The 24,964-nt window shown below is 40.2% G+C and overlaps 1 long non-coding RNA gene across 1 annotated transcript in view; it reads right to left on the bottom strand.

Moving 5' to 3' along the window:
- Positions 1 to 24,280, bottom strand: part of LOC140698648 (uncharacterized) — a 57,265-nt gene extending 32,985 nt beyond the window's left edge. Inside the window, exons 1-2 of the long non-coding RNA XR_012076444.1 lie at positions 23,906 to 24,280; positions 18,027 to 18,118 (exon numbers count right to left, since the gene is read on the bottom strand). This is a non-coding gene — a long non-coding RNA (uncharacterized lncRNA). The remainder of the gene's footprint in view (positions 1 to 18,026; positions 18,119 to 23,905) is intronic.
- Positions 24,281 to 24,964: the final 684 nt, after the last annotated feature.

Raw genomic sequence — 24,964 nt, forward strand, 5'->3', positions numbered from 1 at the left:
AGTGGGGGAAATGTGTGAGGATCTTGTATCACATGTCATTGCCCCTCAGAGAACACCCATGGTAGAAAAGGATGAAACTTTCAAGTGGACAAGCTAACACAGCCAGTAGATGTAAACCAGCCTCTACCCCAGTAAACAGATCAGCCATGATGGCAGAGATGGAGGCTCTGCATGGGCTCACCAAGAGGCATCTAGCCATTACTCCTGCTGAATATCCAACCTGCCAGCAACAGAGACCCTAAGACTGTGTCATCCTTAAAAGCAACCAATAAGTGGCAAGTTGATGGATTGGACCTCTTGCATCTTGGACAGGCCAGTAATTCATGTTTACTGGGCTTGACATATAATCTAGTTATGGGGATTGCCTTTGCTTCTGTGCACTGCCTTAGACAGTACGACCAGCCAAGACCTCACAAGGTATCTGATCTACCAACTGAAATCCCATATAACATTGCTTGGGTCCACTTTACAGCAAAGAAGATGGGGTTGGGAGCACACGGCTATGGAATCCACTGGTCTTACCTCATATCATCCCATCCAGAAGCTTATGGCCTAACAGAGCAAGGAAAATAAACTCTTGTTGCCACAGCTGAAGCACTAGTTTGAGAAGATACCATGCAAAGATGGAGTGCTAACATTATTCACCTTAAACTATTAAGCGCTGTATATTATAGCCCCAATAGGTAGAACACATGGCTCTGAGAACCAAGGTGTGGAAGTGGAAACGGCACCATTCAGTTTGATTCCCTATAAGCCATTTATGCAATTTTTGCTACCCTTTTCTACAAATTTAGGCTCTGTGGGTTTAGAGGCTTTAGATTCCAGAAAGCGATGCTTCCACCAGTAGATAGAGTAAGAGTACTGCTAATCTAAAGCTATGGCTGCCGTCTGGTCACTTTGCGATCCTCAAGCCAGCCGACCATCAGTCAGATGAAGGAGGCACCACAGTGGTGGAGGTAGAGATCCCTGATGATCATGAAGTGGTAGGATTGCTCATACATAATGAAGACAAGGAAAAAATATGTCTATCATAGAGAAAATGCAATTAGGCAACTCTTGGTACTTTCACCCCCATTTGTAGTTTCAAATGGACAAACAGAGCAACTGTGGTCTAGTAATAACATAGCAACCAAGGCTTCAGACTCTCTAGGGTCAAGAGTTTGTGACATCATATCAGACAAGCCACCACGACTAGTAGACATGCTGGCCCAAGGGCAGGGAACTCTAAGATGGATATGAGAAGTTAGGGGTGATGAGTGTCAGTTATGCCTCAGCAGCAGCTGCAGGGGATGTAGTTTATCCCAAATAACCACCCTCTTGTAAGTTCTCGAGGAAACTGAGACCAGTGAGAATTCTGAGAAGCTGCTCTCAGAGTGAGTAAACTTAAGGTAAGAACCCATGAATAAGTGATGCAAGGGGTGGATGGTAGTGGATGCTGTTGGTGCCTTGCCCACATATTTTTAATCAACCAGTGCACTCATAACCCACCTCGTGAGAGTGTTGGCTGACAACAGTTCACAGCTGTCCTCTTAAAGAGTTGCCCTAGACTAAAAAGGAGCACCTTATTTTGGAAACTATCCCTCCTTCCCACTTCTGGGACAAAGGACTCACTGATACAGTGATATTTATATGTCTCAAGGTGAAACTAACTTTATGGTGCAATTTGTTCTCCAGAAATTCCCTGTGACATCAGAATGAAGCTAATCTCTAGATGACACTATTTGGTTTTCTCCTCCTTGCCTTGTCCTATGTCACTCACCCCCCTTATCTTGAGAATGCTTCTTGATTAAATCACTTGAACACATTTTTAAGGAACTCTACCTAACACACCGTGTAGCTTTCACTCCTTAGTTCTTTTGTAGCCATGGTTGTTTGTACAAAAGAATGGGGAACCTTTGTACTAAAATATAAGGGGAAAAATAAGGCATCATATGGCAATGATAAATTTTCCAAGTCTGTCTTTTTTCACTTTTACAAACTCTCAAATTGTGGTCCCTTGATACACATCTCTCAGCTTATTTTTTCACTAGTCTTTGAGAACTACCCTGGGTTAATTTTTTCACTAGTCTTTGAGAACTATCCAGGATAGTTCAAGGGTAGCCAGGTAAGAATCTGCTAAGGCATGTCATCACATTTCACATTTTGAGGGTTTCTTACCTTCCATTGGGAATTATTCTGCTCTGACCACTTCAAATCACCTTCTTATTGCTAATCCTTGAGTTCCTGCTTTGCTATCCTGCCTGGTACTTAAGTTCCCTCAAGACAGACTTGTTTAGATGAGCCTTGTCAGGATCTACAGTCCTGGATCTGAATACTATTTCAAGAGTGGTGTCCTGCTTCATGCCACCAGACCATACTGATGCAAACTGCCTTGTCTATCTGAATCTCCCACTTTACCTCCTCTGAAACTGGACATCATATCCCTTCCTGGACCATTCTATCACTACACTATACTTTTCTGGATCCTGTGTCCTATCTGCCTGCCTGGACTTCTTCCAAGTACCCTCTCCAATGGATGGCTCATTCCTATAAGCTCACTCAGATTCAGAAACCTTTTGCACCCAGTCAGCTCTTCCACTCAGTTTCTATATGACCTGCTGAAAGTTATTTAAGATCACTGTTCCCAATTTCCTCATCTAAGAAGTCGGACTAATAGTTTATGAAGAACAAACAAGAACATACTCATAGAACATCTAGAAGGGTGTCTGAACTCATGAATGGGAGTTATTTTTGTGAGTTAGTTATTACAGCCCACCATGCAGATCTGTCAGGAGAACGAAAACCACTTTAGGAATTTCAAGCAGGAAATTTGACGCAAAGAGAGGCTTTCACAACCTGGAAGGACCTGGGGCAAGAAGATCTGGAAGGCTACTGCTGAATTTCAGAACACACTGATGTTTAAGAATCACAGAGAAGCCTCTACCTGTGGTCTCAGCTGCCAACCTCATGGAAGTGGGTGACTATCAGGTGTTGGCCAGGAGGTTTCTGGAAAAACGCTCTATCTCTCAATGCCCACATGCCTGCACATAGCTGAAAATAATGACTTTCTTTTCCTTTTATGTTTTATAAATCTTGGCCAAGTACCTTACTGGTGAAGTATAACTCTTGGAGAAGAATAATATTAAAAATAATATGTTCTTTCAGTCCTTGCAGGAGAGGAGAGCTTAGAAATGCAGGGATGGTGCTGAGTATTAAAAGACAACATGCACTACAGTTATTTTGGTGCTTTTATTATGATTGCCCTTCCAGCTCTAATCTGTCAGGAATCATGTAAAAAGAAATCTTAGATGTAAGTCAGAGGATATGATAATTAGAGGTGAGCATCCGAGCCTCCCTAGAGAATTCTGGGTAGATGTCTAGTTGGATGATCTACAGGGAGGAATGAGAAAGCTCAAAAACAGAGTTTACATAGTTGACTTTAATGAAGACATGCCAAAAGCCTGGTCACAGACATTTTTGGACAATTTATTGCTAAGCCTCTCAAAGCAGCTAAAAAAGTCAGATACAGAGATGTACCTGGTGGAGTGGACATCATCTCGTGGGCTTTTACTGCTGACACCGCATCCTGCTTTACCTCATCACACTTGGATCCAGCAGAGATGCTTCTCTCCATCACATTCAAGAATGACCCCCTCAGTCCTGGCCTGGCCTACACAGAGATCCAGATACCAGGTATGATCAGTCACAATCCTAATGTTGGGAACTAAGGGGGATTGTGACCATGAAAGTAGGGAACATGGAAGTGGAAACTCCATGGTTCCACCTGGGCAGCTCTCAGGAAATCTATCTTACCTCAAAAAAAAAAAAAAAGTGAGTTCAAGGTCACTGCACATATGCTGAGCAGATAAATGACTTGAGGGGCAGTCTAGGTTCTAAGGAAGGAAGAACATGCCCTTTGGGAAGGCTAAAGAGCTGTGCTAAGTGCTCTCTGTGACACTCCAAGAGCGTAGGAGCTTACTTAACCCGAAGGATCTTTGGGCTTTTTTACACTTGACAGAGGATGGGTAAACAAACCCATTTCACATTTCCTAGGGTCACAGAACTTCAGAATCAGAAGGAATCTTGGAGGCTTTCTGCCATACCCTTATCTGGGGTCTGAATTCCCTTTTTTTACTTTTCAAAAGTTATTGTAAAACTACTGTCTTTAAATCACTTGAATGAGTTTCTCCGTATACTAAGCCGCTAAGTCAATATGCAGTTAGGTTGATTTATTTAATTTTGCTTTTGTGTTAAAAACTGCTTTTAATTTAAAATGTTTAATTACTGTGTAAAGTGATGATGTGATTACAAAGTTAAATCACCCAAACAAGGTGCATTTTGAGAAGTCTAGCTTTTATCCTTGATGCTTCCATCCTATTCTTACCCTCAAATGATAACTTCAAAAAAATTATTTTTGATTTAACTTTCCATTTAAAAAATTATATATGTATATTTATTTGTAACCCCCTTTCTTAGATAAATGTTAGTTTACTAGGTATACTTTCCTCTACCTTCCTTTTTTATTATTTAACAATATATTCTAGAGGTTAGCATGTTATGTGATAATAAAAATTAGGTAACTGTCTAGCAGCTATTTCAATTTTTCATTGGACAAGGAGCTCACTGCCTTCCTATTCAATGCATTATCTTTTTAATTTATTGGGATCTGACATCTCTGTCATGGTTGTCAGTGTTTTGATTTATTATTCCACAGAACTCCCAAAGTCTTCACCTTTTTTTCTCTCCCTACCTGCTGTCCAGTCTACTTTCACCCTCTCCTTGTAGGAGGCCATGCAGTTAACAAGTGGTAACATCAAGATGGGATCCCAGGATTGTTTGACACCCAAGCCTGGACTCTTAACCATTTCTTTATAGTGCTGGGTAAACATGGGCATATGTGTAATCATACCATGCAGTTGCACGTCTTTCCTTCAGAGTCAGGTACTCCTAGTTAAATTCCAATCCCTAGAAATGTCCTTCTCATGAACCTAATGGAGCAGAGGTTGTTCTTTAAAGAACTTGCAAACCCTAGGAGGGATGCTCATGTGGCACATTACTGCCTTGCAGACTCATTAACTAGACTATCAGAACCAGAAGGAGACCTGGTGAGTGTTAAATAAAGCTCTTTTATTTTATTAAAAGGCAATGTAAGGACCACAGTGTGAGATGCTGGCTCAAGTTCTCTTAGCTAAGTAGCTGAAGAGTCAGCCCTCAACCTCAGGGCTCCAAAATCGTTTGTGTGAGCAGCAGTGCCTGGCACCATGCTGAACAGAGTGGGCCAGTGACACGCATGGAGAGACTGAAGGACTGAGATCTGTATCCTTATCTATCAATCATCTGTCTATCTTCAAGCCTTTAAGTTGGCTTTTAATCTTCTTTGGAAACCTAGACTAAATCTATCAGTGTAATTTCCTGGTTTTTTTTATTCAATAACTCACATCATTCACAGCTGTCTATGTGGACACACGTTATTGTCAAACAAGAAAGCAGAGGTGAAGGGACTGACAGAAGGGTCCCTGGTACCAATGGAAGGCAACAGGATCCAGAACTAAAGCTACACTTCCTTTTTAACAAGAGACCAGATGCCCCACGATCTCAGGAAGCCAACAGCTAACAGTGAGAAGAGCCATGCATATCTGGAGTCACATCTCACTTCTAGATCTTTCTAGCTTGGACGACTTTCCTACTCCTGCTTGTCCTTATTTTCCTTGGCTGTGTAATAAGACTTCGTAAGGACAGTGAGAAGCATATATACAAAAGTACTTATCTGCTAACTGGGATATAGCAAGTGCTCCATAGATATCATACCCTACTATTATTATTACAGCATATTTTACCCCTTGTTCTTTTTCAATAAAGTGAATATTCAATAGATTTCTGTTGAATGAATGTATAAAATTCATAAGCTCTTGTTGTTACAGTGAGGGAAGAAAGATGGTTTCTTTCATTTTCAACCCTGACAACCAGAGGAAGAGGGCTCCTAGCAGCGAGAGCAGTGAAAGCAGATCTAGACCAGGGTTTGGCAAACGACAGCCCATTAGTCAAATCCAGATCACCATCTGATTTTGTAAATAAAGTTTCATTGGAACACAGGCACACTTATTTATTAACATATTGCCTATGGATGTTTTTATACTACAAGGAGAGTTGTGCAATTGCCATAGAGACCGCATGGACCTTAAAGCCTAAGGATTCGCTATCTGGCTGTTTATAGAAAAGGTCTGCTGGCCCCTGATCTAAACAGATATGACCCAGTTGGGTGCATGAGGGAGATCTCAGAATGTCCATGTTTCTGAGCCAAGGTATGGGCAATTGGGCTACGTTGGTTAGTGGACAGACTGTGAACTTAAAGTCAGAAGACAGTCTCACCCGCACTGGAAGTTAGCTGAATGACCTTGGGTAAATCACTTAATTCCTCTAAGCCTGCTTCTTCATTTGCAAAATGAAGGAGCTAGATTAAATCAGCCCTGTGGTTATTCTATGGCTAACAGTCTACGATTCCTTGGAAACTAAGGCTAGGTCAGAGAGGAGGCAAGGCTTGGACTGACATTTTCTTTATAAACTGAAACCCCATTCTTTGTTTAGGATGTAGGAAAGGCTGGGGAAGGGACCTGGAATGACACAGGGATGGACTTGAATTCAGGAAGAATTACAAAATATACTTCCCCTCAAACAAGAAGTGAAGTATAACCTTTATTAATACTTTTCAAATTCTAAGGGGAATAAAAGAGGCTGCATTTTATAAGGCTATTTTTGACTTTTGTCAACTGCAATAACCACATGGTTCAGATATAAGAGCCAAGCACTAAAAGCATTAGAGGGAATTTCTTTCCACAGAGCATCACTAACAGGAGATTATGGCAACAGAGCACTTAGGTTGAAAAGTTTAAAAAGCCTTTTAGAAAGTTGCTTGGAAGAAACAGATTTTAATGTTTAAAAATTTATATAAATGTGTGTGTGTATACATATATATGTATATATATGTATACACACACACACACATATATATATACTTATTGAGATAATATGATTATATCATTTTGAGGCCCTAGCCTGAAATTTAGTAGTAGTTGAATAAATACTTCTGAATCAATGAAATCCACTAGAACTGTATTATACACTTACTTCTTCAATTCAACAAATGTTCATTTCACAGCTATTATTTGGATTACTGGGCCCCTTTTCAGAGCTTACTACCTTACAGAGAGTAATGAGTTCCTTTTAGTACTCCAGATGTTATTAATAACGTCCCTTACATGAAATCCAAGGAGGGAATCCCAGAATTATAGTTTTAGAGCTGAGAGGGGCTGGACAACCCTGCCCTTAAATATCTTCTTCCTCAGTCTCTTACCCAAGGTCCTAGGGCTAGTTAAAGGCAGTTCAGACCAGAACCCTTTCTTTAAATTCCTAATTCAATGCTTTTTCCTTTACAATACCTCAACTTACATTTTAGACTTTTATTACAATGTTCCAACATAGAGAAGCCTTGGCCATGATAAGGAATTTGGGTGTTCTTGTTAGTGGCAGCATGCTTCATTTATTCATTAATCAATTTCTTCAATAAGAATTTATCAAATACACACCATAGCTGTCGAAACTTAAGTCTCTCTCATGGACGAAAACGAATGAGACATAGCTTTTCCCCCTGACTCGGGGTTCTCCTGAAGGAAGATTTCCCTGAACATCTTCTGGTGCCCCACCTCAGGCTCACCTCCAGCAATGCCCTTACCATGTTACACTGTACTGTCCTGTTAATAATGTATCTCTTCCATCAGTCTGCAAGATACGTGATGGCAGAAGACACGTGTTACTAATCACTGGGTACATCCTGTCCCCCCCTCCCTCCCCCCAAAAGTTATTTGAACCACATTAACCTGATCTAAATATATACTCAAGGAGAAAGTGGATAATGTGTAGCTTGTTGGTTTAATATATGTGCTATGAACTGAAGATTTATGCTCCCCCATCCAATTTCTAAATTGAAGCCCTAATCCCTAATGTGATAGTATTTGGAGATGGGACCTTTTGAAGGCAATCAGGATGAGATAAGGTCATGAGGACGGGCCCTGGTATGATAAGACCACAGAGCTAGCATTCTCTCTTTCTCTCTCTCTCTCTCTCTCTCTCTCTCTCTCCACTAAGAAAAAGCCCTGTGAAGACAAGAAGCCAGACATCTGCAAGTCCTAGAGTATTCACCAGGACCCAACAGTTGTGGAACCCTAATCTCTGACTTCCAGTCTCCAGAAATGTCAGAAAATACATTTCTGTTTTTTTAAGCCACCCAATCTGTGTTATTCTTTTTGGCAGCCTAAGCTGACTAATACAAAATACTAAACAATATTTTTAACACTATGCTGAAAATCACAAAGTCTTCACAAAATTGCAATGTTCAAAACTTTGCAGTCTTTCTGGATTTCTGGGAACTTTCCTAGTGAAACAAAGCATCTCTAGTTGGTTAAGACTGACAGTTAAAAAGGTCATCATTCAAAAGTTCACAAAAGATAAATACTGGAGAGGATGTGGAGAAAAGGGAGCACTCCTACACTGTTGATGGAAATGTAGTTTGGTGCAGCCATTATGGTATACAGTATGGAGATTACTCAAAAGACTAAAAATAAAGCTACCATATGATCTAGCAATCCCACTCCTGGGCATATATTCAGAGGGAATCTTAATTCAAAAAGATACATGCACCCCAATGTTCGTATCAGCACTATTTACAATAGCCAATACTTGGAAGCAACCTAAATGTCCATCAACAGAGATTGGATAAAGAAGTTGTGGTATATATATATACGTGTATGTATATATATGTGTGTGTGTGTGTGTGTATAATGGAATACTGCTCAGCTGTAAAAAAGAATAAAACAATGTCATTTGCAGCAACATGGATGGACCTGAAGAATATCATTCTAAGTGAAGTAAGCCAGAAAGAGAAAGAAAAATACCATATATATCACTTATATGTGGAATCTAAAAAAAAAAAAAAAGACAAATGAACTTATTCACAAAATAGAAACAGACTCACAGACATAGAAAAAAACTTATTGTTACCAGGGGGGATAGGGGTGGGAAGGGATAAACTGGGAGTTCGAGATTTGCAGATACTAACTAATATATACAAAACAGATAAAACAACAAGTTTATACTGTATAGCACAGGGAACTATAGTAAATATCTTATAGTAACTTATAGTGAAAAGAATATGAAAATGAATATATATATACATATATATATATATATATATATGTTCCTGTATGACTGAAACATGCTGTACACCAGAAATTAACATAACATTGTAAACTGAATATACATATATATATATATATATATATATATATATATATATTTTTTTTTTTTTTTTAAAGACTGACAGTTAAGAAAGTGCTAGCTAAATGGAGAGCCTCTACTTAGGTAAGAATCATGACTATTAGTTTCTTGCGGCTGCTGTAACAAAGTACCACAGAGTAGGTGGCTTAAAATTATAGAAACTTACTCTCCCATAATTCTGAAGTCCCGAAGTCTGAAATCAAGGTGTTAGCTGATCTATGCTCCCTCTGAAGCCACTATGGGATGATCCTTCTTGCCTCTTTCAGTTTCTGGCATCCCCAGGGACTTCACAGCTCTAGTCTCTGCCTCCAGTTTCACATGGTCATCCTCTGTGGGTGTGTCTCTATATCATTTTCTTCCTGTGCATGTTATCTCTGTGTTTCTTCTCCTTTTCTTATAAATTCTCCAGTTATACTGGATTAGGGCTCACCCTAATAACTTCATGTTCACCTGATTACATCCACAAAGACTCTATTTCCAAGTAAGAGCACATTCACAGAGATCAGGGGTTAGGACTTCAACATATATTTTGGGGGGACACAATTCAACCCAGAACAAATGACCTAGTCCAAAATCCTATGTTTCTTTTCCTCACAATAAGAGTATCAGCTTCTACCTTTTGGACGATGAATTACATACCAATCAAGCTGCTAGTTATTTAATTATGTCATCTTATCTTCTCAACAAGCCTGAGAGATGGGAAGTGTTAGTATTGTTAAAGCTGTCAAACTGAGAGTTAAGGAGGTTGAATGCTTCATGCCCAGTCTCATATCAAAGACAAGAGTCAGGAGTTAACTAAGATCTTACTGATTTGTAAGTCTGTATTCTTAACAACAATGCAAACATTTCTTCTTCTTCTTCTTTTAATATCCATGAGCCTATTAGCCATATTGGGATTCCCTATATCTTAAAACTTTAAAAACTCTTCTCCTAATGTTTGCATTGAGAAGTATGCTATCGTGTATTCAGCCACAACTTAACTGAGGCCAGACACAGGTATGCTGTTTCCTGGTCAGGTTCTTCAAAGCTCCATTTCACCCCTTCTTTAGGTCTGCTCATTTGTCAGTGTCCCTTCTCATCTCTCCCTTTGTCTTGGTAATCCATATCATCCCTGAAGCCACTTCTAAACACTAGGTTGAATCTCAAAGAGAAACGCAATGATTCCTGTATAGGCTCTGTTATTTCAGCCTCAGCCTGAAGTTAGCTTCTGTATTGAGAGAGCCTACTTCTCAAACCACTGTGTTCAGTTCCCGCCTCTTCAAAACTGACCTCCAACTCAAGTTCATTCATTTTCGCCCTGGATTTGAAACTGCACCGTCCATGTCACTGTCTTCCTCATCCTCTTTTCTTGACCCTGAGCCCCAGCCAGAGGCACAACCCTGACCCAGCCCCACTTAGCTCTGTGTGGATTTTCCCAAGGCATGTGGAAAACCCATCAAATTATTTGCAATTTTATTTCTGCATTCTGCAGCCATTTGAAAAATTCCAGATTGATTTTCAGCCGAGCAATGCAGCCTCAATCCTAATAAGGTTCAAGCACTGAAAAAGTACAGTGATGAACCATTGATTAAGTTGACACCGCAATCTATTTTCCCTGCCCCTGGTAGGCTGAACTGGCTGCTTGCACTTGCATTTGTTAAATGTTCCAGGCTTTTGTCTTTGTGAATAATCTTATCTGAAACCAGAGACGGTCCTGTTCTTGGTTGCTCTGTCTGGGTATCTGTCAGTGCCTCTTTTCAGGGATGTGGAAATGAAAGCTGAGGAAATTAAGGGACACGCACAGGGAATTCACCAATCTAAACACCTAGTGTCCTGCTCTGCTACTATGCAGTCGTGGTTTTAGAGCAGAGAAGGAAGACTAGTTGGAAAATGAACATGTCCACAGGGAAATAACACAGCAGGCATGCACACTACTGAGTGTCAAGTTTAAGGCAGGAATGGCCTTTCCACATTAGGCAAGTGTCCCTAGACAGGGCAATTCTGTTGCAAACATAAATCACTAAGATATACAACAGCAGAGCCTCTTCTCTCCATCCTAATTCACCCACTCCTTCAGCTTCTTTGAAATGATGCATTTCACGTCGGATCAGATTCTTAAAACTTACCTGCTGTGTGATCTAGGGAAAGATCTTTTTTTTTTTAATGAAGTATTGTCGATTTACAATGTTGTGTTAACTTCTGGTATACAGCATAGTGATTCACACACACACACACATATATATTCTTATCCATTATAGGCCATTACAACCTATTGAATAGAGTTCCCTGTGCTCTACAGTAGGGCCTTACTGTTTACCTATTTTATATATAGTAGTTAGTATCTACAAATCCTGAACTCCCTATTTATCCCTCCCTTCTCTCCTCTCCCCAACCCTGTAGCCTTAAGTTTGTATCTATAATGCATCTCAGCTTCAATAACCTCACCTCTAAAATGGGTCTATTACTGGTACTGCCCTCATAGGGTATTGTCATGATCAAATAAGCTAATGGATATAGTGAACCTTGCATATAGTAAGCATTCAATAAATTAATAATAATGAAGCAAAGTTTCAATTTGAGACAGATAAAAGCATACTGAAAACAACCTATTTCAACGAAGATGTTTTTTCCATTACACCGATATTTAAATGCGTGAATAAAACGACATGCTGTGGTGCATTTCCACAATGGGGATGGGTGGGAGGGAGCAGCCTGACAATCAGACAGACCCCCTGATGGAGTTCCCAGCCAGATTCACAATGTCACAGCAATAAGTCTCTACAGCAGCAGTCGCAGGATGGGGCTGGGGAAAGGTATTGCTCACAAGCACCGACCCCTCCCTGCTCTCCCTCAACAAAGGCAGCCTCCCCGCCCTGCTCCCCTTTCTTCAAAGTGATTTCTCCTTGAGTAACAGTTGTTCTAGGATGGCAAACATTAGGTCTTTCGAATCTAATGTAGATGAATTTTACCCATACACCTAGAATAAATTTATACATACATCTGTACACATACATTATCTTCCATGAATATTTATGGGCAGTATATAAATGATTCACACAGAATCCCTCATATCCTAGAAGAAGAATGGAGAGATGCACTGTGCTTTGACCTGACCCCTCAACCCCATCAGAATGCAAATCATCTAACCCTGGACATGTAATTGCTCCAATAACACAGGTCCCAGGGAGCTGATTCTCATGTGGAGCACAGCCACTCTCCAGACACTTTCATCAGTCCTCGCCTGCTACAATAGTCCAGACATTTCCTATCAGCCCCGTGCCTGCCTCCAGATTATTCTGAAAAATTGCAGTAGTCCTGTTTGTGCATTTTAAAATACAGATGCATTCGGAGGGAAGCTTGAATCAGACTCCAGAGGAAATCGTTACTTTAAGAGGTAAGGGCAGAAGGAGGACTCTCAAACAGCACTGTTCAAGAGCACTTCCTGCGAGGATGGAAATGTTCTTCATCTGTGCTGTCCAGTATAGGGGCCCACTATCACTGGAAATGTGGCAAGTGGGAATAAGGTATTGAATTTTTACTTTAATGTTAACAAGTTTAAATTTAAATAGACAATTTTGACTAGAGTCTAGGGTACTAGAAAGCACAGTTTTAGAAAACAGGTAGCCCACCCTCCTTCTTTGAAGGAGATGAAGTCAACGGAGAAGATAGGATGAACTGGGGTGGGAGGAGCTGGCACCAGTTCCTCTTCTGACTAAAACACTCAATCTCTAAATCCTTGAGATCTGTTAGCAGGAGGAAGCATGGAAGATTTAAAGAGTACTTATCAATTTCTCAGTCATTTACTGAGAACTTTTCAGTGTCATTTTAGATCCTCATTATGCAAGGAAGCAGGCATGCAGAAATGAATAAAATTTTAAAAAAGCCCACACCTTTGCCCAAAGTGTATATATGCAGAACATCAGACAGGCACAAATCACAATAACCTTACACAGCGTATGGTAGAGGGAGATTATGAAAAATAACCAAAATATTGCTACATTTTTTACAATTTTACTTCTTCCTTTCCAATTTGGATTTCTCTTTCTTTCTATCTGATTGTTTTTGCTTGGACTGCTTAATACTATTTTGAGTAAAAGTGGTGAGAGTGAACATTCCTTGTCTTGTTCCTGATCTTGGAGGAAATGCTTTCAGCTTTTTACTATTGAGTATGATGTTGGCTGTGGACTTGCATATATGGCCTTTATCATCTGGAAGTATGATCCCTCTGTACCCACTTTGTTGACAGTTATCATTGTAAATCGATGATGAATTTTGGCAAAAGCCTTTTCTGCTTCTATTGAGATAATCACATGATTTTTATTCTTCAGTTTGTTAATGTGTTGTATCACATTAACTGATTTGTGGATACTGAACCATGCTTGCATCCCTTACACAAATCCCGCTTGATCATGATGTATGATTCTTTTAATGTAGTGTTAAATTCTGTTTGCTACTATTTTGTTAAGGATTTTTACATCTATGTTCATCAACGATATTGGCCTGTAATTTTCTTTTCTTTCCTAATGGCTTTGTCCGGTATTGGAGTCAGGGTGATGCTGCCTGCTTTTGTAGATTTTTGTTCCTTCTTCTCTTGCTCGCTCTCTTCTCTTGTTGACTAGCTTTAGTGTTATGTTTGGATTCATTTCTGTTTAATTTTTATGTATCTATTATTGGTTTTGGTTTGTTTGATGATGTTTACGTATAACTGTTTATTTTTTTAAGATGATGATCTCTTAAACAAACACTTTCTTTTAATTTATTTATTTATTTATTTAATTTTTTTATTTTTTTACATTTTTTATTGATTCATAATCATTTTACAGTGTTGTGTCAAATTCCAGTGTTCAGCACAATTTTTCAGTCATTCATGGACATATACACACTCATTGTCACATTTTTTCTCTGTGATTTATCATAACATTTTGTGTATATTTCCCTGTGCTATACAGTGTAATCTTGTTTATCTATTCTACAATTTTGAAACCCCAGTCTATCCCTTCCCACCCTCTACCCCGCCCCCCCCCCCCCCCCCCGGTAACCACAAGTCTGTATTCTCTGTCCATGAGTCTATTTCTGTCCTGTATTTATGCTTTGTTTTTGTTTGTTTGTTTGTTTTTGTTTTTTAGATTCCACATATGAGCGATCTCATATGGTATTTTTTTTTTCTCTTTCTGGCTTACTTCACTTAGAATGACATTCTCTAGGATAAAGAAGATGTGGTATATTTATACAATGGAATACTGCTCAGCCATGAAAACCGACAACATAATGCCATTTGCAGCAACATGGATGCTCCTAGAGAACAAACACTTTCTAATAGCCCTGTATTTTTACTCCCCCCACCATATTTTACATCTTTTTATTTAGTGCATCATTTAACTACTTATTGTAGAAATAAATATTACTATTTTGGTCTTTTAACTTTCCTACTAGCTTTAGAAGTGAATGATTCACCACCTTTACTATGTTTACCTTTACTAGTAAGGTTTTTCCTTTTATAATTTTATTTCTAGTTGTGGCCTTTTCTTTTCTACTTATAGAAGTCCCCTTAACGTTTTTTTTTATAAGGCCAATTTAGTGATGATGAACTCTTTCAACTTTTGCTTGTCTGTAAAACACTTTATCTCTCCTTCAATTCTGAATGATAACCCTGACAGGTAAAATATTCATGCATTTTGTTTTTTCTTTTAGCATTTTAATATATTGTGCCACTCTCTACTGGCCCACAAAGTTTATGCTGAAAAGTCAGCTAATAACCTTATGGTATTTCCCTTGTTCATAACTAGTAGTTTCTCTCTTGCTGCTTTTAAGGCTCTTTATTTTTAATCTTTGACAGTGTAATTGCAATCTTTCTTGTTATGGACCTCTTTGGATTCATCTTGTTTGGGACTCTCTGTGTTTCCTGGACCTGGATGTCTATTTCCTTCTCCACTTAGTGAAGCTTTCAGTTATATTTTCCTCAAATAATTTCTGTACCCCTTCTCTCTCTCTTTTCCTTCTGCAACCCTTATACTGTTAATGTTAGTACACTTGATATTGTCCCAGAGATCTTTTAAACTGTCCTCATTTTTAAAAATTCTTTTTCCTTTTTTTCTGTTCAGTGTGGTTGATTTTCAGTACCCTCTCTTCAAAATTGTTGACTTGTTTTTCTGCATCATCTAATTTACTATTGATTCCCTCTATTGCATTTTTTATTTCAGTTATTCTACCTTTTTCTCTAATTGTTTTTTTTTTTTTAATATTTTCTAACTCTTTGTTCAAGTTCTCACTGTGTTCATCCATTCTTTTCCTGCGGTAGGTGAGCATCTTTATGATCATTACCTTGAATTCTTTATCAGCTAGATTGCTTATTTACATTTCATTTAGTTTTTTTTTTTTTTAAGGTTTTGCCTGTTCCTTTGTTTGGGACACATTCCTCGTGTCTCCTTATTTTGCCTAATTTTCTTTGCTAATTTCTATGCATTATGTAGGTCTGTCTCCTGGTTCTCGAGAAGTAGCCTATGTAGGAGATATCTAATGGAGCCCAGCAGCATGCTCTCCTCTGGCCACTAGAGCTAGACGCTCCAGGGGTGTCTCCTGTGTGGGCTGGGGTGGGGGGCTGTGTGTGTTTTGGCAGGTAGACTACTATGGGTGCACTGGCAGGTGGGGCTGCTCTCTCTCCTGGCTGGCAGTACAGCCTGGCTGCATGTGGCTGCCATGGGCCCGCTGGTGGGTTAGTTTTGCTCCCAGTGAGACTGGTTGTGCATTTTGGCTGCACATGGCCACTGCATGTCCACCATCGGAGGAGCTAGCTCCCTGCCTCACTGGCTGTGCTGCCTAGTGGTGTTTGGTAGCTATAGCCCACTGGTGGTCAGGGGAGGCCCACTGGCGGTCAGGGCAGGCCCCCTGTGCTAATAATCTAGAGGGAGAATTCCAAAATGGCACTCACCAGTGCTGGTGTCAGCATGGTAGAACAAGATCTCCAAAATAGCTGCTGCCAGCATCCTAGCCCCCAGAGGGAGTCCCAGATGCCTCCTGCCTTTCCAGGAGGCTCTCCAACATCTCCAAGTGGGTTTGACCCAGGCACCTTTCAAACTAATGCTTTTTGTGCTGGGACTCTGGGCATGTAATATTTTTGCACTTTAAGAGTGGAGTCTCTTTTTCTCATAGCACTTTAGCTTTCCCAAATATAAGCCCCACTGGTTTTCAGAGCTTGACTTTCTGGGGGCTCATCTTCCAGGTGCAAGATCCCTAGGCTGGAGAGCCCCAGGTGGGTCTCATACTGTGCTACTGGGTAGGACCTCTGCAGCTGTGATATTCCGCATGTTTGTGGGTCACCAACCTGGGTGTGTGGATCCTGAATAGACTTCAGCTCTGTTCTTTCTACTTATCTCATTGATACTTCTTTGTATCTTTAGCTGTGGGAAATCTTTTTTGCTAGTCTTCAAGTTATTATCCTAGATAGACAGATTCTCTGTAAGTAGTTGTAATTTTGGTTGCCCATGGGAGGAGGTGAGTTCAGGGTCTTCCTACTCCACTATCTTGATCCTGGGTCCTAAAATATATTTTTTAAAATGATAATCAAAATTTGACTATTGTTTCTACTTTCCAACTCTTTGGTCATTCCTCTTACAAGTGTCTATGTTGTTCTTACTCCATGGCAAAAGTCAGCTGGAGTGGAAAGCCCCTGCCTTGTGATGTTGACCTGGTCTCAGAAGCTTGGGTGTTGTGAGATAAGTAACCTAGGAGGGGTTTCTCTGCGTAGCTTCTGAACATCACCACACCAATATTATTTACAGACTAAAGAAATATTCAGGAGTGAATGCAGCTCTGTATTCTGTCTGTTTCAGTTGAGATAAATCAGAACTCTAGATATTTACAAGTATCTTTATTCTTCAGTGTCTGCTTCCTGGTGACAGCAGTCCTACCACTGCCACATGAATATATCATTCTGCTTTTCTAGTTAATGATTTTTTTCTCAGTCAAAGAGCCTCTTTTCTCCCACCCCCTCCTTTCTTCTCTCTTACTTTTATTTTATCCCATAGTAGCTATGGAGTGCTTGGTATTTGCCATGCATGCGGCAAAATGCTAGGGATGCAAAAATAAATAAAACTAAGCCTGAATTTCTTTATTTGCACAGTGCACTGTTGCCTAGTGATTAGAATTATAGTCTCTGAGGTAGGTGGATGCATCTTTAACTGCCTGTGTGATCCTGAGAAATCTAGTCACCCTTTTAATGTTTAGTTTCTTCTATCATAAAATGACAGTAGGAAAGTACAAACTTTCAAGGTTTACTGTGATAATTAACTAGATAATGCCTATAAAGTGCTCAGCACTTTATCATGGTAAGTGTCCAGTATGTGTTCATCAATACTACTGTGATTACTACTATGATTAACTTCTAAGGGCTTTTATTCAGGCATTATATTGAACTAAGTAATGCTTGTGAAACCTGTCATGTATCCCACATTTTTGTTCAATTCACTATACTTTTTATATTTCTGTTACAGCACCTAAAAGGTTATTTGTGTGTTGCTATTTTTATTTCCAATTCCTTAAGCAGACAATGTGCTACTTGAGGGCAGACACTGTAAGTCATTCATCTTTGTTTAATGGCATAATATCTGGCCCTTGGTCAGGGCTCAAGAAGTATTTATTGGATTTTTCTTTGCTAGTTACAAGAAGCTTACAGTGAAATAGGAGAAACAGAAGTTTATAACCTACTTTCACGACACTGGGCATGTAGAGTCTACCCTTACCTTCTCTCCTTGGAAGTAAGATGCCCAACAGAGACATGAATTCCTCTCTGATCCTCCAGGGAAGATGTGTTTCCATCCAGTGCGTCTGGTACCTGTGTGGGTAAATTTGAACAATTCAGAAGTTCAGAATACATGCTCAGTGCCTCCTTCCAAGCTCACCAATCAGGTGTGTCACCCCATTTGCCTGGAACAGAGTGAAAGATGCTGGGCAGAGAGGCCAAGATTGACAGGTTAATAGAACCACTTGGTCATGGAAACGAAACATCAGAATTGGGGAGACCAATTATTCCCAACAGGAATAATTAGAATATCCATTTAGAGATAACAAATCTTCAGGACCTTGCCCAAGCTGCTAAGTGGCAGATCTAAAACGTGAACTCAGGACTGAGAGACTCCAGACTGAACTACTTCAGGGAGGGATTGTACTATATGCATCTCTGTATTAGTGACTCATTCATTCATAGACTAAATATTTATTGAAATGTCTACTGTGTGCCAGAAACTTGCAGAACAGGGAACTATCCTTAGGGTTCTGTCAGGATGGAGTAACCCCATTACTTCCAGGTCCTCCCTCTACAAATTAGAAAACCCTGGTCATTACACAGCAAAAGAGGCCAGGAAGACTCTGAGAGATGGAAAGAAGAAGGAGAGTTAGGGACATTGGAACTTGAAGGACAGCATAGTGGTAAGTTCCCTGGGTTTCTTTATTGCCTCCAATATATTCTCAACAGGGTTTTGCAGAAGCCTCCATGCCAGAAACACCAAAAGGCACAGACAAAATTTTCCAAGAAAACCATTCCCTTTTACCAAAGGACTGGAGAGTGAACAGCCTAAAACAACAGGAAACCTTTGTGGCAATATCTGCCCTAGTCCAGTCAGACACCAACAGAAAAATCATATCACACCTGGCCACATTTCAGCTGGCCAGTGAGAAGCTGATCTTTCACTCCACCACCTCAGCCCTTGCCCTGTGGAAGCAGATGTTGTGCACCAATTCTCCACTGGCTGATGTCAGCTGGGTGGAGTAGGGACCTACTCTTACATTCCCTGCAGAAGCAGGTGGCAACACTCCAACTTCTCCACTAGATGATGTCAATGGGCTGAGTGGGCAGCTGGTCTTCCATCTCCCACCCAGCAGACTGGTAGCACTTGATTGCCCCACTAGGTTAGTGTCATTGTCATCCACTGGTGAGCTGAGCCTCCACCCCTATCTAGTATCAGTGAGGCTGACAAGCTGGTGCAAGTTGGGAGTACTAAGCTCTTTATTCTCTCCCACCCACCAGCCCATGTTAGTGGGCCCCATAGGGAGGCTAAGCCTCCACTTCTGCTCTTCAGCAACAAAGTGTTATGAGTCAGCCCTCTGTTTGTCCCCTACTCGGTGGCAGCAGTGCCCAGAGTCAGGACCTAATCTTTACTCCTTAAAGACAACAAAGCAGTGTGACCATTGGTGCCTCATGTTTGAAGGAAAGGAGTCAGTGGAACAGAGAGGGGAGTTGAATGTCTTCTCCACCAATCTGCAATGGGCAGTGTGAGTCAATGTTCCTCTTTTGCTGGATGGTATTGATAGGCCCTTTCTGGCACTTGTGCTAAACCTCAATAGAAGGACCAACAACTAAAAAAAGAAAAACATTAAATAAGATCCAGGTTCTCATACTATAGTATCTAATATGTTCAGGATACAATTAAAAAGCACTTGTCATATCAATAATCAAGACAACCACAACATGAATGAGAAAAGACATTCAACAGAAACTAACATTGATATTATCTGACAAGAATTTTAAAGCAGCTATCATAAAGATGACTCAACAATGATCTTGGGACAGAATAAAAATCAAAAAATCTCAGCAAAGAAATGAATGATACAAAAAAGAATCAAACTAAATATACAATAACTGAAACAAAGAAAAGAAACCTCCCTGGATGGGCTCAGAAAGTAAAATGGAGATAAAAGGGGTAGAATCAGTGTAGCTGAAGATAGATCAATAGAATTTACTTATTCTGAATATAAGAGAGAAAATAGACCGAACAAAAGAAATTAACAGTCTCAGGGACCTGTGAGACAGTAACTGCTAGTATGCATATCATTGGAGATCCACAGGAGAGGAAAGAGTGGTACAAAAGAGGTATTTAAAGAAATAAAGCTGAAAATTTCCTGAGTTTGTCAAGACACAAAAACCTACAGATTGAAGAAGGTGAGCAAACTCCAAACAGGATAGACCCAAAGAAGATACATGTAAAGGCACATCATAATTAAAACACATCTGAAACTAAAGAAAAAAAGTGAAAACAGTCAGAAAGAAATGATACATTACTTTTTAGAGGAACACCAATTAGAATGACAGTTGATTTCTTATCTGGAACTATGACGGCCATTAGTAAGTGGTGTAATATTCTTCCAGGACTGATAGAAAAGAATCCTCACACATGAGTTCTATGTTCAGTGCAAATGTTCTTCAGGAATAAAGGGGAAAAAAAGACATTTTCAGATGAAGAAAAACAGCGAATTTGTTGCTAGAAAACCTCTCTTTGAAGAATGGTTAAAGAAAATTCTCTAAAGAAAAAGAAAACGATAGCAGAATAAAGCTCAGAATTTCAGAAAGAAAAAAAGAACACTGGAATGAGTACAAATAGACAAAATATAAGACTATCCTACTTCTCATGAGAATTTCTTAAATAATATTTGATGATTGAAGCAAAAATCATAAACATCTGTTGTGGTTTTCAATGTATGTAGAGGAAATACTTTAGGCAATTATATTTAAAAAGTAGGAAATGTAAAGGGACTTATGTGGAAACAGACTTCTACACTCTATCTGAAGTGGTAAAACATCAATACCACTATCGCAGACTATGATAAATTACAAATGTGTATTGAAATACCTTGAACAACCACTAAGAAAACTAAACAAAATTATATACTCAAAAATGCTAAAAATAAATCAAAGTGTAATGCAAAAAATGTCTGAATAACCCAGAGGAAGGCAGAAAAAGAAAACAGTAATGAGGAACAGAGGAAACAGACAAAAGAAATAAACCAACATAAAGACTTAAGCCCTGTCTTATCAATAGTGACCATAAATAGTGTAAAGTAGTTAAATTAAACAACAAAAATTGCCAGAGTGGATAAAAAACAAGATCTAACAATATGCCATCTACAAGAAGCTCACTTTAAACATAGCAACATTGGTAGGTTGAAAGTGAAAGAATGGAGAAATGGAGAAAGTTACACCATACAAACTGATAAAAAATAAAAGCAGGAGAGGTTCTAATATTGGATAAAGTAGATTTTAGAGTAAAGAAACAGTCTCTGCTCTCAGAGAGCTTAACAACCTACACGTGAATTGAATGCTACATTTTCAATTTTTAGAAGGAAAACTATAGCTAACTGCCACCAAAGCCAAATCATGGGCTTGGAGATACAATTAAACAGTAACTTCAAGTTAATTTCTTTCCTTATATAATTAGCCCACAATGTTTATTTTTAATGTGAATCATGTATTGTACTGTGTACCTGTGGATGATGCACCTGATAGGGAAATTTCATGTAATACACGGCGTAATGGGATTTTGAGTGGTTTCTGAGGTTTATGGAAGCAATCTTTTGGGTCAGACACTTTCAGTTGATTTGTTAAAGCATAGATGAGTAAGACAAAATAAGACAGATATGGTCCCTGCTTGCACAGAAATTAGGGTGAGATTGATTAGGCAGTGATTAACTTGCAATGTTGAGAAAACAGGTTAATGATAAAGTCAGATTAGGGGGAGTTAGGAAAGGAATTGATAAACGGATTGCCCATTGCCTTGATTTGTCTATTGCCAGGTTCACAGTGAAAACTGACTGTATTTAATGATGAAATTCTAGTAACTGTTCAATCTTGGCAACAGTGACTATTTAGAAATATGTTAAAAAATGTATCCTATGATATCAAGTACAATAAAGCTACTCCCCCAACATTGTAGTTACTATGTTAAAAAAAAAATCATGCACAAAAGACTGAAAGAGAAATCAGGCCTATGAGATTAGCTAGTTTCCTGTCGTGGTGGGATTGAGGGTGATTTGTCATTCTTTCAAATGACCTTAATTGATATAGTGTAATCTTTAGAATAAGGAGAAATCAGCAGGAGATGTCCATGAGTTCTGCTGTCCAAGAGTGTGAGAGCTGAAGGTGGGAAGAAGGGCAGTGGACCTTTCCTCCTCTATGAAAACAGCCATGCATGGACATCTGGCCTTCCTGGGGATGTGGCTTTAGTTGGTAGTGGCTGTCTTTGCTGGAGGCTCATTCTTTAGGACCTAGTTTCTGATGTTGCATGTGAATTGGTCTAGTTTTCACTCCATTTATCATACAGACAGGTGGAATAGTAAAGGTACTTCATATTTGCACTTTTCTGTGCATTCTGTGTCATTATCAATCTTTACAAGAATGCTGTGAAGTAGGCATGGGAGGAGGTACACCTACATTCAAGAGACAAGGAAATAGGTAAAGATTCTACCACTTTGTCCCTAAGGAACCTTTGGAAGTAAATCTTTTGTGGCTCAGTTTCCTCATCTGTAAATTAGTGATGGTGATACCATTTAAACCATAAAGGAATTTACATAATTAAAGAAATTACATATAAATTACTTTGAACAGAGCCTGGAACATGGTAAGGACTCAACAAACGTTAGCTATTATTATTATTTAGTAATTTTTAGTATTGTTATTATATTACTTAACTTTCAGTGTTTATTAAATCCATTGGTAATGTTAAGGCTACAACCCTGTTTTCCAGCTTTCCTATGTCCTATACTGAGAAAACAGCACAGTGGAGAAGGAAAAGAAAGGTGGGCTTTGGAGTTGAGAAAAAAAAAATCCTTATTTCCAATCCTAACTTTTTCATGAAGCTGTGAGACGTTGGAGAACTAGAATTTTAGTTTCTTCATGTTTAAGATGAGGAAAATTGATGATAATATGAATGGTTTAGGTCTTAGCCTAGGTTCTCTAAAATCCAGAACCCGAGTAAAGGATTAATTGCTGGTGTCTGTTTTATTTGGGAGATACCTCCCGAGGGCATTGAAAGTGAAAAAGAAAGTTTAGCAGGTAAGAAAGGGAAATTAAATAAAGTTACAGGATGCAGCAGTATGCCAGCCACCCTGGCATGATCTACACAGACACAGCCAGCCACTTGGCAGGTGCACCAGTTTGGCCTTGCAGGATGTCTCCAGATGAACAAAACTATGCTTCCAGACTGGCCATCAGTGAGAGGAGGGGAGAGGGAATTTATCTGTTGTATCCGGCCTGCAGTCGGTCACAATTTGTCCCACGGGGAATTAACTTTGGCAGCTGCTCAGAAAGTCAGATCCCATATCCTGTTGAACGGCAGTGTATTGGAGTGTGGAAGTAAAAGTGGTAAGAGGAGTTAGCAACTGTGAGAGCCAGCAGATAGCTAGATACGAGCAGAGAAAGGGGGCACGGGCCAAATGGCAGGAAACCATACATCTTGTAAACAATGGGAGTCCTTGGGCAGATAAAGAAAAACAGGAACCTCTAGACTGATAAGAAACTACAAATTTTAGGGTAGTAAGTGTCCTGGATGCTGACAAAGAAAGGAGGGAAAAAGGAGGAGTCTCTGGCCTCTGAATGTAACTTTTTGCTCATTATGCCCTAATTATAACAAATTTAGTCTTCCAGATTAAAAGTACCCATCATACAGACACCATGACACCTCCAATCTGGACTAAGTAAGGACAAAAATCCCTCCTTCTCTTGGGAAGGTGGAGCTGGGATGAAAATCAGGGAATACGACCCAAAACACCTCCCTCCCCAATAAATACTCTGCCCATTCATTTTTACACCCTCTATAACCCAGCTTGAGAGAAACTCGGCACAGCTACTCACCTAAGTCTGGCCCTTCTCCTCGAGAGTGCATTATCACTTAGTAAGTCCTCACTTTACTTTCCTGACGTCCATGTCTAGTCTCTGAATTCTCTCTGTGATAAGACAGGAACCTACTGTCCAGTAACACAACTGTAGGAAAGAGGCTAGTCAGCCTGCGGAAGCAGAACCTTCCAGATGTGCAGTTACCTTGGCTATGGCGGTACCAAGTGAGGACAAAGCAGCCAGGAGTCCAGGAGTTTGAGGAGGTTCATAAACTGTGCCTGTCATATCCTGAGAGGGTGAAACAGAACATAAGGCTTGTCATACGTCAGGCTGCTATAACCGTAGGAGAAACTGGGTGGCTTACAAGCCAAACTGGACACCCTCCGCCTGGCCGCCATGGGGGCGGGCGACTGGACGCGTGGCGGGCGGAACCGGAAGCAGGCTCAGGGGCGCGGGGGGCGGGAGTAGGGGGGGACTGCGGCGCCCTATGAGCGCCTGGCGCAGGCTCCGCGAGATCTCAGCCACGCTCCGCGAGCGGCCTGAGGGCTCCCAGGACGCTGCGCCTTCTGCACCGGGACTGGGGCCTCAACGGGCCGCTCTTCACAGACGTCTGCGGTAATGCCGCCTTCTTCAGTCTGGTGGACCCCATCTCCCACAACCTGCTTGTGAACCTGGCCCGGGACCTGCAGTGCCCAAAGTCGGTCTGTGAGCTCCGGAAGTCCTCGGGCAAGGGATGCAAAGAAAGAAAATCCACCACCTCACCCCTCACTCCAGGCGGCAGCGAGGGTCCAGCCTGCCCCGGAGGAAGACCCAGAGCTGCTCAGAAGCAGCCTCCAGAAGACTCCGCTGGCGGTGGAGACTGTGTAAGAGCATAAAACTTCTATATTATTTTAAAATGCTCATACATTCAGAAACCTCTGTTTTCTATAGTAAGATGGCCACACTAATGTGTATCTTACCCCAGATGATAGACTTACAGCGTAGCATTGGTGTACCTCCATGAGGAGGTAGTATCTGTGTTCCTACTCCTTAAAACTGAGGGTGGATTTAATAACTGCCTCAACCAATAAATGGAAC

This window comes from Vicugna pacos, chromosome 10 (genome assembly GCF_048564905.1).
Source record: "Vicugna pacos chromosome 10, VicPac4, whole genome shotgun sequence".
Taxonomy (NCBI): Eukaryota; Metazoa; Chordata; class Mammalia; order Artiodactyla; family Camelidae; genus Vicugna; species Vicugna pacos.